Raw genomic sequence first — 12,387 nt, 5'->3', positions numbered from 1 at the left:
TTAAAAACTAAGGAGGAGGCATATAATCCAATATTGCTTTCTTTATTTTATTTCTCAGAGTGTTCCAGCTTTGGTCGTTGGTGCTCTCCCGGCTGGGTTTTCCATCTCTTTGAAATACTCCCAGCATTGTGAATTGAGTCATCTTCTTTCTCTTTCTCCCTCTCTTTTTCCTCTCCCTCTCTTCTCCTCCTTGTTGGGAACCGCCCTGACTGGTATAAGGAGCTGAAACCCCCGCCTAGGCTAAGGCTAAGGGAACGCCCTTGGAACCATAAGCCAGCAAGGAGACAAAAGCTTATCTCCCTGGCAGGAATGCTGCTTCTGCTGCTTTATTCATAACTGAACCCCCAAAAGCTTGGTCAGTTAGCCAAAGATGGGTAAGATTCCCCAAGGGGGGAACGACCTAAGACAGGCACGATCACTTTGGGAGGCCCCTCAAAAAAAGGACTTAGGGGGCTGCAGCAAAAGGGGGTGATGGACCCTCGCTCCTTGGCTTTGACATAGCCTGAGTTCTCATCCTCTGGGAGAAAATCTCCTTATTGCCTTAGTTCCCTTGCTCCACCTAAGCCTGAAACAATGACAGGGTGGTGCAGCTCTGTGCTGAAAAGGGCGAATTCCCCGGGGGATCAGGCCTAAAAAGGAACATGTAAACTCCTGTGAAACCTCCTTGGTTTAGAATGCTCTCAGTTGAATGAAAGGGGTCCAAGGAGGAAGTTAGTTTGTTCCTCAAAGTCTTACAGCTCTTTGACCCTGACTCAATAAACCAGCAAAGTTCCTTGTTTTCTATAGTTCCTTACTTCCCCCTGATAAGTACTGTACTTTACCTGAATTATTATGCAAAATGAGCCCAATAAAAGCAGGTATAGATGGTAAATCGGTGTGCGCCCCCCTGGGGGGGGTGGCCATTTCATCCCTACTTCCCCACAAAAACTGGTCTGTCTCTGTGCATGTTTTTTTCTCACGTGTTTTTCGGCGAGCCATCCACAGCATTCCGTGGTCACTGCTGGCCGGTGACCCACACAACACCTCCTCCTCCTTCCCCTTCTCCTTCCTCCCATCCTCCCCCTCCTCCTTCTTAGCACCTCCTTCTCGCCAGCACTACAGGAGGCCCCAGGCCCATCCAGGTACTACATTGTTTACAATAATGGTGTTCCTAATTGCTCACCTGCGCCCTCAAGGGAGACAATTCCGTGAACTAGAATGCAGTATTCTCGTACAGATTCCTTTGTCTTTGGCCTTACAAACACCATTCATTTCCAAAGGGCTAGGTCACCAGCTCACCCACCAACCCTTTCAGGAAGGTTATTTCATGCATTTTTAATATAATTGGGTTATGTTGTCAAAGTTCACATTCCATTTCTGGATCCCTCATTCTCTTGAATAGTTTAAAATTTGTATTCACAGAAGTTCACTCTTTGAGGTATAAATCTCAGTTGGTTTGGCCAAGTGCACGGTGTCATTGTTTCCACCATGAACACGTCACGCAGACAGTTGCACCGACCTGAGAAATCCCGCTGCGCCTCACCGATCAGCCCCGGAAAACCTCGGTCTCTTTACTGTCTTACAGTTTTCCTTCCCAGAATATCGTGTCGGTGGGACAAGACACTAAGCAGGCTTTTAAGATCAGTTTCTTCACTTAACAGTATGCATCTAAGACTCATTTATGTCTTTGTGTGGCTTTATAGTTTGCTCCTTTTTATAGCTGAATAGTAGACTGTGTGGATGAATCACTGCTTGTTCAGCCATTCTCGTACTGAAGGACATCTTGGCCGTTCCTAGTTTTTTATGATCACCAGTAAAACTGCTGTAAACATTCACGTTCAGGTTTTGGTGTCCATGTAAGTTTTCAGATCAGTTTGGTGCATCCTTAGGAGTGCAGTTGCGTTATTATACGGTAAGACTACGTTCAGGTCTAGTAAGTCTATGACAAACCGTCTTCCAAAGTGACTGTGCCATCCTGCAGTCCCACTTACAATGACTGAGTTATACGATCATGATCGTACCCGCTATTCAGGCTTTCTCAGTTGAGACATGAACGGCACGGAGTGGGACTGTCCTTTGTTTTTCAGGACATCCTGCGTGTCGTGAGAGGCTTAGCTCCTGATGCTAGAGGCTAGTTCATCTCCCCAGTCATGGTTGCAGCACGGAGCACCACATGCTAGAATCGTGTCTTCCAGCAGAGGGAAATGGACCAGCCCAGGCTAAAAATTACTGCTCTCCCTGAGAAGCCTGTAACAAACTTTAAAAGCCTATGTTACAATAAAATGCAGAAAAGATGCAAAATTATCTCACCCAAGTAAAAATATGTGTGAAATGTGTTAAAAGCTAGCAAGAAATAACCTGACGTGTCCAGGATAATTGTGTCTAGTTGGAATTATAAATAACTTTGACCTCTATTTGCCCTCTTTTTCATCTATTTTGCAATTAGTCTGTAGTATTCTTCTAAGATAAAAACATCAATGTATTATTCAAAAGTATTCCGATAATGAAATAATAGGGAAGTTTACTGGGTAAATTGAGAGTGGCTTTGTGTATGAGAGTTACATTTATATGTCTTAGACATACTTCTATGCTTTCCTGATTCCAGGCCAATTGTGCTTCTCACACGTTCCCTTTGATCGAAAATGGTAACAAGACAAAAAGGAGAAACGAGGACAATGCCAGAAAACCACCCAAAGTGTTTTTCTCCCCTGTGTCCTGTGTATGGATGTTTCCCAGTGGGTGACAGATTGATGGTGCCTCTCCTCCAATCATACGGGGGTTTCCAACTGCCATTTACAACATGGGCGTTTTTCTCTTTAAGATACAAATGGCTCGCATCATATTTCAGAGGGAGAAAAAAAAGAGCAAAGCTAACAATACTGAGCAGAGAAGGTTCTTTAAAAGCTGTTTTCCCATTTTCTTCTAAGACAGGCAATTTTAGCATAAGACATTTGCCTGGCAACCGTAACCAGTGGATGCTGGGTGTTAAGGGAGATTTTATAGAATCTTATAGCTTGGCTATTTTCCACTCCCTGATGAAAACTAGTTGGATACATTTACAAGGGGCAGAATGATGTCTTTAGGGACTGCTGAGAACATTTCAGCTGCATTTGGAAAAAGACAGACTTTTGTGCCAGGCAGATCTAGGTTGCAAATACTTCTCTGATTCTTTTTGGTTGTATGACCTCAATCTCCAGACTCAATTTCTTGGGGCCTTGATTTCCTTATCTGAAAATAAGGATTCTGGCTGGATTATTGAGAAAATGAAATACAGAAGGTCCCTAACCTCCTTGTAGAAAGTAACTTTGTCGTGTTAATATATTTCCAGGACCCAGAATTGACAGAGGGGATAAATTTCAGTCAGCATCAAACCAGCATTTGCTGACACTTTAAAAATTTGCTTTTTAGGAATTGAATATTTTCTCATTTAAAGGGAAATAGTAAGTTATACTCCAGGCACTTTACAGGTGTATCTGTTCCTTTATAATGAATCATCCTAAAACGTAGTCGTTTATGCAGTCATGACATTATTATTTCTTGTGATTCGGAGTGGGTCTCCTGGGCAGTTCTGCTGGTCTCACCTGGGCTTCGTCAGGTGCCTGCGTTGAGACAGAAGTGTAGGCGTGAGCCAAATATTAAAGATGGTCTCGCTCACAGGCCTGGAGGTTCATGCTGGCTGCTCCCTGGCACACCTTGCCTCTCTCCCTGTGGCCTCGTCCTTCCGTAGACTAGACTGAGCTTGTTCACGTGGCGGCAAAGGCATCCCAAGGTGCAAGGTCAGAAGCTATAAGAACTTACAATCTCACCAGATTCTGCTGCCAAGCAGGTCACAAGTCGGCCCTGATTCAAGGAGGGTGGAAAGAGATGCCATTTTTCCATCTCTTCGTGGCTGCGGCTGCAAATACCAGAGCCACATTTTGTTTCAGTCTCTGTGAGGACTTTGGATAATGATCACAAGTGCTCTGTGAGATGGGGATTATCAGTCACATTAGTTAACCACCAGCTAACAAATTTAGAAAGAAGTAAATGTAGAGTGGTTAAGTGTGAGGATTCTGGAATCAGCCTGCTTCATTTAGAATTCAAGGTCACGCAAACTAATGTGTGACCTTGGCCGGGTCCCTTGATTTATTAGTTCCCTATTGCTCTTCTAATAAACCACCAAAACACTCAGTGCCTTAAAACAACACACATTTATTGTTCTATAGTCCCAGAGGTGAGGAGTTGGAAGTCAGCCTTGCGGTACTGAAGTCAAGGTGGATGACTATGGGACTGTGTTCCTTCAGGGGGGTCTGGAGGGGATACTTTCCCCGCCTTTCCCAGCCTCTAGGGGCTTCCTGCACCCCTCAGCTCAGGGCCCCACACACTTTGACCCCCACCTCCATGATCACTCCCTGTGTCTAAATCTGCCCTCCTGACCCCTCCCCTTCTTGCAAGGGTCCTTGGGATTAATTTGACTCCCTCGAATAATCTAAAAAATACACATACTACGGAAGAAGAAATCTCACACTTAATAAAACACGTTGTGAGGGCTTCCCTGTGCCGCCGTGCTGTGCTCTGCTTCACATCTATCTTACCGTTCCCAAGTCCTTTGTTACTGGTGACCTGGCAGCTAAGGGCACGGCATCATCCTCATCTTACCAATGAGAAAACCGGAACTCACAACGGTGAGGAATACCGAGGTCCCAACGTGGTACATTCCCGTTAGGAGAACCCTGCTCCTACCCAATCCCTTTCGGCTGCAGCAAAAGGGGTTTTTATCAAATGACTTTAAGCACATATCACGGCTTGCCTTTCTACTCTCCTTGCTTTCAGCAAAGAGACATTGCTGGGCTTTTCTTCCCTGATTTGTTCCAAATACATGAAGTAGAGAAGCAGAAACCGAGCACGGTCAGGATGGGAAGCTTTAAGCACAAACCCTTCCCGGCCCAACCTGGAGGCAGCCACAAGTGGCATTCCTGTAAAAGCTCTGAAAATACTTAGGCAAGTCTTAAAGTTAAACAAGGCACTTAGTCCAAGCCGCTTAATTACATCTCAGAAAAGTGAGTATAAAGAAAGGGTTTATTGGTGGGCTTGGCGAGGGTGGGGTGGATGGAAACATTTTCCCCAAGCGGGCAGCTCGCAGCCTGGGTGGTTCGCACGCACACAAACATCGAACTCACTAGATCAGAGCTTGCGGGGCCGATGCTGCTGCTTGTGGGTCTTTCGGGATTTGAAAGCGGAGGAAGGAAAGTGGAGAGTAAATCCAGGAGCTACTGGGAGACTGGGAAGGATAGATGGTGGAAGGAACCCATATATCAGTTACTTATCTGTAACATGTTATCAGAAAGCAAAACGGAAGGAAATTTAGGACAAAGCAGCACGTGGTTGTGTTAGGTTTTTAACCATCTCCTTCATACGACGAGGCTGAGAGTTCAGCCATATCCCCATTTTACAGACGAGGACGCCGAGGGTCTGAGAGGACAGAGCACTTCGCCCAGGTCACAAGGCAGGTGTGCGGCAGAGCTGGGGACAGAGTGTGGGGCTTCTCACTCTGCATCCAGTGCGATTCCAGGAACATCACGTGTGTGCGTTCCCCCAGGTGTTCACCTGCTGCACTGCTGTGGCAGCTGCAGGCGCTCGGGCAATCAGAGTTTCTGCACGAGGCAGGCTCAAAGGGGGCGAGTAAAGGGTGTTCCGTGGAGGGCTTCTTGGTGGAGGTGTGAGCAGGGCTGAGAGAGCCAGCAAGGCAGGCACAGCCACGGTCTTGACCCCATCTGGACACGGCCTGCAGGCCCAGAAGGACCAGAGGAAGTAGGGAAGTCACAGAACCCGAGAGAACGGGCATCCTGGGACAGGGGCCGCCCCACAGGTGCTGTGTGCGATGGTGCAGGTGCTGCTGCTTTCGCCTCGTTAGCCTGGCGTTGCCGGGGCGGGTGCGGAGAAACGCCCAGACTGGTCTTCTCGGGCCTCCGGGACCCTGCCTGGCCCTCTGATTGGCTGCAAACAGCCTAATGCCAGGAGGCAAAGGGCATGACGATGCAGAATGTCAGCTGTTCTTCTGGGGCACAATGGGAAGAACAGGCCGTACCTGGAGGAGTCGACGGAGAGCATCCAGCACGGGTCCTCCGCCCTGCGCTCTTCGGTGGCCCTGCCCGACACGATGAGTCAAGTTCCATTCTGCCTGATATCTGGCTATTCACCGTGAGCCGTGAGCCGGCCGCTGAGCTGGCAGCCGCTTACATGAACACTTGGCCAGAGTCTGTGAGGGCCACCGGGGTCTCTGTGGACCCCACCTCCTGGAAATGACAAACGGAGGCGGAATCCACGGTGAGCAACTCTTCTGGAAAGAGCTGGTCAAGTTTTCTGAGAAGCGTCGTCACGGCTGTTTTAAGGGATCACAGAAGTTTATGGCTGATTTTTCTAGGTGTGTGTGGGAGGTCACAGGATTACAGGAGGGACAGCAGGACACGTCCCGAGCGTGCTCAGAGGACTTCTGCCCGGTGGCCCCACCGAGGGGTGGCGAACCTGGGGTTCCGCTCCGCACCCCCCAGACATTGCCCGACAACATGCACTACGGCCCGCGCAGGAAAGAACTGAGGGGAGCATGTCAGAGGCAGAAATGAGACCCAGGAGGAAGGAGCCGGGTGAAAAGAATCGTATGTGGGGAATTAACGATCAGGATGGTTCATGCGGTAGGTTTAGAAGGTCGGTGTTCAGCAGCCGGTGTCATGTTTATATTGGACGTCTCGGGAAGGAAGTGCGGGCCCCCAGGTCACAGGGCAATGCTCTGACTCCATCCGGCTCCCGCACGTGACCCTCCCTCACTGGGTGGGTTGCACACGCCATGGCCTATTGCACGTGTCTCAGCTACAGTGTTCATTCCATTTCCCCGGTGTTTTCATCAGGGGAGGACCATGCACTTCACCTCGTCCCTAGTTCCTACCTCAGTGGTCTCTGCCTTGCACACCTGGTCGTCCCAGGGAGACCAACTCTTCCAAACTTCCCACGACACCCCAGTTCCTACAGGGCGCAGCCCAAGGGCTCAGCAGGGAGTTCAAGGCCCACCTAAGGTCTGGATTCCTCTCGTTTCCCACACTGACCAAGCCAGCACTTCTCCGTGTACTTAAACGCCTCTGTTTGCTCAGTGTAGAAACCCCTTTAACGTAAGGCTCCGCTTCCGGCCCCCATTCCCTCGGGCTCTGTAATGACCACGGTCCGTAAGGAGAGTCAGAAACCCGGCCTCTCGGACCAACGGGGTAACTTTCCTCACTGGGCACAAGGCTCGGAATCACGTTTCAAGCCAACGTATCTTCCTCCCAGTCCAGTGCTCTTTGTAGCTCTAAATTCTATTTTAGCTTTAAAGCCCTGAGTCTGCACTTTCTAGATTTATTGGAAAATTAACTCACTGGTGCCCTTCAACCTACATAGGAAATCATAAGATTCTGCCCAGATGGAATACCTTGTTTCCATTTCAGCCGCGCTTCCCCGTGCGTGGAGGTACTACTGGGATGCTATCGGGCTGTGCAGGTAGTGTGATCTGCTTTGTTTGCGTTGTTCTGGTGGTTCGCTTCCTTGCCCAGGAAACCTTTTCATAGCTAGGGGTAAATCTGGCATGCTATTCAGCTTCAATTTCAAGGGGACTCTGAGAGTGTTCTAGTGGGACGGGCTTTGACCATGAACATCCTCAAAAAATAGAATAGGCATTGTGCAATTTATTACCTTCTGTTTGCACACAAGCAATATAAAGAAGGATAAACGTGGATTTTAAAATTGAATTGCTATGGCAATTTGATTTATATACCAGTGATAAAGTAAGACTTAAAAAAAAAAGAGAGAGAGATGCTTGTAGTTTGTAATAAACATGGTCTGGACACGAGCTGTGTAACAACAGTGCCAAGCTGTCGGTGCCCTTCAGGAAAAATGTATTTGTCAGCTATTTGGCCTGTGCTATGGCAGCAACTCATCAATATGGTGAAATAGTCACTTAAAAATGTAATATCAGATATTTGAGGGTTTCTTTTTAAATTCAGGCCAAATTATTCATCTAGAGGCAGAACTAACTGCCTAAAGTAAAATAAGCCATATTCTCTGGATTCTGCACTTGAAGTTGAAAAGCTCAAGTGGTATGATCATTGTCTTCAAATACCTGGGGGATTAGAAACTGAAGAAGAGCTAAGCTTGTTTTCTTTAGCTCTGGAAGTCAGAGGAAAGGCTAATAGGTAAAGGTTACAGGTCATCAGATTTTAGGTCCGTCTAAGCGAGAACAAGCTAAGGGACTTGTGGAATGCAGAACTAATGGCCCCTGACAGTGACGGGTTCCTATCACAAGAGGTATTCAAAAAATATGTAGATGTATCTCTGTCCATCATTTATATGATTTTAGCTTTGGAGACAGGGATTCATCCGCCTGAAAAAAAAAAGTGTATTGATTTCTGTTCATTTTCTTCCTCTCTGTGTTCAGTTATACGATCAAACCCTTGTGTATGAACAGGCAAAAAGCCTTTTCAGAAGGAAAGAAAGAAGTCTGAACATGGAAGAAACTGATTCAACTGTTCTCCGAGTGGGAAGGAGACAGCCGTGATGATCTCATTGTTGTGCTTCTAGGAAAGATGACTCACACAGTCTGCTCAAGTTCAGGGGAGCTGGGGGAAGCTGGGCACCAGCTCCGCCTTCTTCCTCTTTAATCGGGACCAGAGCCTTGAGTCTCTTTTAAACTAGGAGACGAAAGCGCTTAGAAATTGGCCTGCATCAAGAAAGCTTCACAAGAATGTTCTGTAAAAATAGGAGTATAAATAAATCCCTTTCAACTTAGAATTAATTGCATTCAGTAAGTACATGGAGGGTTGGTGGGAAGGAGAGACCGGGTAAATAGCCGAGACCCACTAGCTTTTCTATTTCCAATTCCTGCCGGCCGTCATGCCAAAATTCAGTTTTCATTCCCCTTTGGTTGATTTGCGAGGACAGAGAACCGGTTTTGAGAGGGGAAGTGTTAGAAAGGAGGGGACCAGGTCAGAGGCAGTTAGGGCAGCATCAGCCCCTCGAGGACCCTGAGTGGAGAACGGGCTTCTTTCTCGGAGCTACTTTTTGCCAACGGGCCAGGGGAGTACAGCTGCCATGGTTCTAGAAGCATGCTTCCCTTCTAAATTGCCCCCAAGTATATGCAACGGTTTTATGATCCTATAAACTGCATTTATTAAACGTCTACTGTGGACCAGACACTGTGAAGTAGATTTATGTGCGTCCCATTGACGTGCTTCTAGAGCGGCAGCCAGATTCTAAGACTGGAGAGAATTCTTCTGTTGCAGATCCACTTGGCCTGACCCTCTCTCAACAGTAGGGGGCGCTGCTCCGTGACTTCTCATGGGATGTGGAGAGAGGCTCAGATTAAAGTTTCCTAGGTGGTCTAGGTCCTCATTTTTTGTAACAATAAAACAATTGGCAAATGTATTTCAGATTCTCCTTGTTGCCGCACTGAGCTTATAATAAAAAGATAAAATTAGAGATAAAAACAATATTTATAGACAGTACCTATGTAACTACACCGAAGTCTTAGTAAATATTAAGTACATGAATAAAATTTTAGAGCTTTTAAAAGGGTCATAATCCAGGTCAATTCCCTCACTGACTGAGTTAAGAAACTCAAACGTAGCAAAGGCAATGACTTGGTCAAGGTCCTGGAGTTGGATAATGAGGTAGAAAGTGGAAGTACTGATTTTATACGAAGTGCAAGGTACATTAACTATATTATTCCACTTAGTCTTTTAAAATTAGTTTTATTTTTAATCACAAATATTCTGCAATATAATTGAAATTGTTCAACAGTTCTACAAAACTTATTGAGAAATATATTTTCATTTCCAGCTCCCAGATACCTAATTTTAACTTTATTAATTAATTCTTTTTTGTATGTACTTTCGTAGCTCTAAAATAAAATGTTGCTATTCTGTTTAAAATTTCTTAATTCTTACATTTTGGTTTCAATTCACACTCTAGCAGTGTTTTAAGGGTCAACAAGGAACATTTTTTAAAAATAAGATTTCTGGAAGTGTCTTCATTGATCATTTGCTTACATATCAAATTCTAGGCTAGAAATTACCTTGTTAAACACGAAACATATTCTTTGACTTCAAATATTACTGAAGAGGAAAGAAAATCTTGATTCTAGAACCATTTTTTAAAACCCCACCCCCTTTTTTTTTTTCCTGAATGAAAGCTTCCCCTGCTTCCATCCGTTCTGCAGTCCCGGATGACGGACCTCAGATAGGCCCGTGGGTCTGGGTCATACTGGGTGCACGATGGGCCCTGTCAGTGTGAAAATCCTCATCAGTTTTGAGAACATTTTAAACTTTGTTCTTTGAGGAACTTCCTCACCTCCGTTTGTCTGGTCTGTCTGCTGGGAGATCCTATAATTCAGACGTTGTCACGTGTGCACTCATCCTACACTCGTCTTACCTTCATCTTCTGCTTTTTACCCCGTGTTTCATGGTGTCTTGGGTGCTGCAAGGATCCATGAATTCCATTTCTACAAGTCACTGTTTTTTTTCCCAGTTACTTCCTGTTCATTTCGTATTAGATGGCATTCTCAAAGGCTGGGGGTCCTTGGCCGTCCGGTGCTACCTAAGATCAGGGCATGGACGGACAGAACGGCTCTGTGGCAGTCTGTCCGGCTGTGGCCTGGTGCTGCCTGTCTCCGCTGGGGTATTTTATGAGAATTCATCCCTAACTTCTCAAGGCATCTGTTTAGGTAATGAACTGACTTCTTCCCTCTGAATCTAGACTAGAGGAACTGCATGACGTGGGAGGTTCAGAAAACAGTCACTAGACTCACTGTGTTCTGTCGTTGGGATGTGGAAATCGGGCTGAGAGGACAGTCTGACCTGACCATTGGGCGAGGACTGGGGCGGAGTCAGGAGGACACCCATTGTCAGTATCTTCAGTTCTTTTGAGACTGTCCAGATTCACAGGAAAACCTTTGTAATCTTGCTGGAGGGTTTAGCCTGGAGTCTTTGCACTCTGGGGGCCGAGGGTGGGAGAAAGGAAGGCACCAACGCCTTCCTTCAATCAGCAGAGCTTCACCCAGTCCTCTGAGGTTGCTTTAAATGTTTCTCAAATCCGTCTGATGTCTCCCAGGCACCAAGCTCCGCGCCGTGCTTGCAGAGGAAATGAACCTTCCTTTTCTGCAGCAGGGGAGAGGGAAAGTAACCAGCAGGCTGCAGGAAGCGCGATAAATGTTTAAATGTCTCTGAAACACAGGAGCGATGACTCCTGTTGCCAGGCCCGCCTTCACTCCTCTTTAGACGCACCTGGAGCCACGAACCCCTAAATCTCTCAGACTGGCACAGCTTGGACTGGGTGCTTTCTTGCTCGCTTGACTAGGACTTGATTGTCTTCATCTGCCTCCCACCTTCCAATATGGCCTTGGTGCTGTCTTGTTCTCTCTGCCCTGTGCTCCTCTGGGCAGACCCGATTACTGTCGTTTCAACAGTGTCCCTTAGGGATGAACAGGCTAACTGAGGCTTTTCCCCCATGTCTTTGAAGCAACCCTGCTCACCAGGTGACAGGTGTGTTAGGTACCTAGGGCCAACATCACAAAACACACAGACGTGGTGGCTTAAACAACAGACATTACTCTCCTCACAGTTCTGGAGGCCACAAGTCCAAGATCAAGGTGTCAGGCGAGGTGGTTTCTCCCGAGATCTCCCTTTAAAGACCCTGTATGCAAATCTGGCACCTTTTTGAGGTCCCGGGGTTTAGGACTTCAGCGTTTGAACTTTAGGGGAAGCTTGTGAAGACATAAAAGAAAAAACAAATGTATTCTCTAAGTCACTCCGAAGTGCCGATGGGGCTGAGACAGTTCCGGAACGTCCCCACGACAAGCTGGAATCTAGCCGTGGGGAGATCCACGTGCTTCCAGCCGCAGACCTCCTCCCGTCTCTACCAGAGAACCCCCAGCTCTAACACTTCAGTCTGTGGGGAAAGAACCATAAAGAAAGATGTGAGGTGTAAAATATGCATTTCCTGGTCCCAGGCTTTATACATATGCTTTTAATTGCAAGAAAGCCACGCACTGAGGAAGTCCCAACCGCCTTGCCCCCTCGCCGATGGCGTGGGAAGGCTGAACTGCGTGGCCACCCAGAAGTGGTGCGAGCCACCTGATCATCCAGCCTCTCATCTTCCCAGGCACCGCCCCTGTGTACGTAACGCCCTGCGACCTGAAAGAAATGGTCAAAAATCCAAAAACACAGAGCCTAAGTGTGGGAAACTAAGTGTTGCCTCTTATCTATGCAGAAAGGTGTTTAAAGTTCCTGAGAATTCCAGCTTTTGGAAAGCCCGAGGCGAAGTTAGCATTTCAGTAAAATCAGAAAAAAAGAAATGTGCAAAGACCCATATTCCTGGTTTGGGAAAGAGCCGCACTCGGTATTTGAAAGG

The sequence above is a fragment of the Phyllostomus discolor genome, chromosome 6 (genome assembly GCF_004126475.2).
Source record: "Phyllostomus discolor isolate MPI-MPIP mPhyDis1 chromosome 6, mPhyDis1.pri.v3, whole genome shotgun sequence".
NCBI classification, from domain to species: Eukaryota; Metazoa; Chordata; class Mammalia; order Chiroptera; family Phyllostomidae; genus Phyllostomus; species Phyllostomus discolor.
This window is presented reverse-complemented; position numbering follows the sequence as displayed.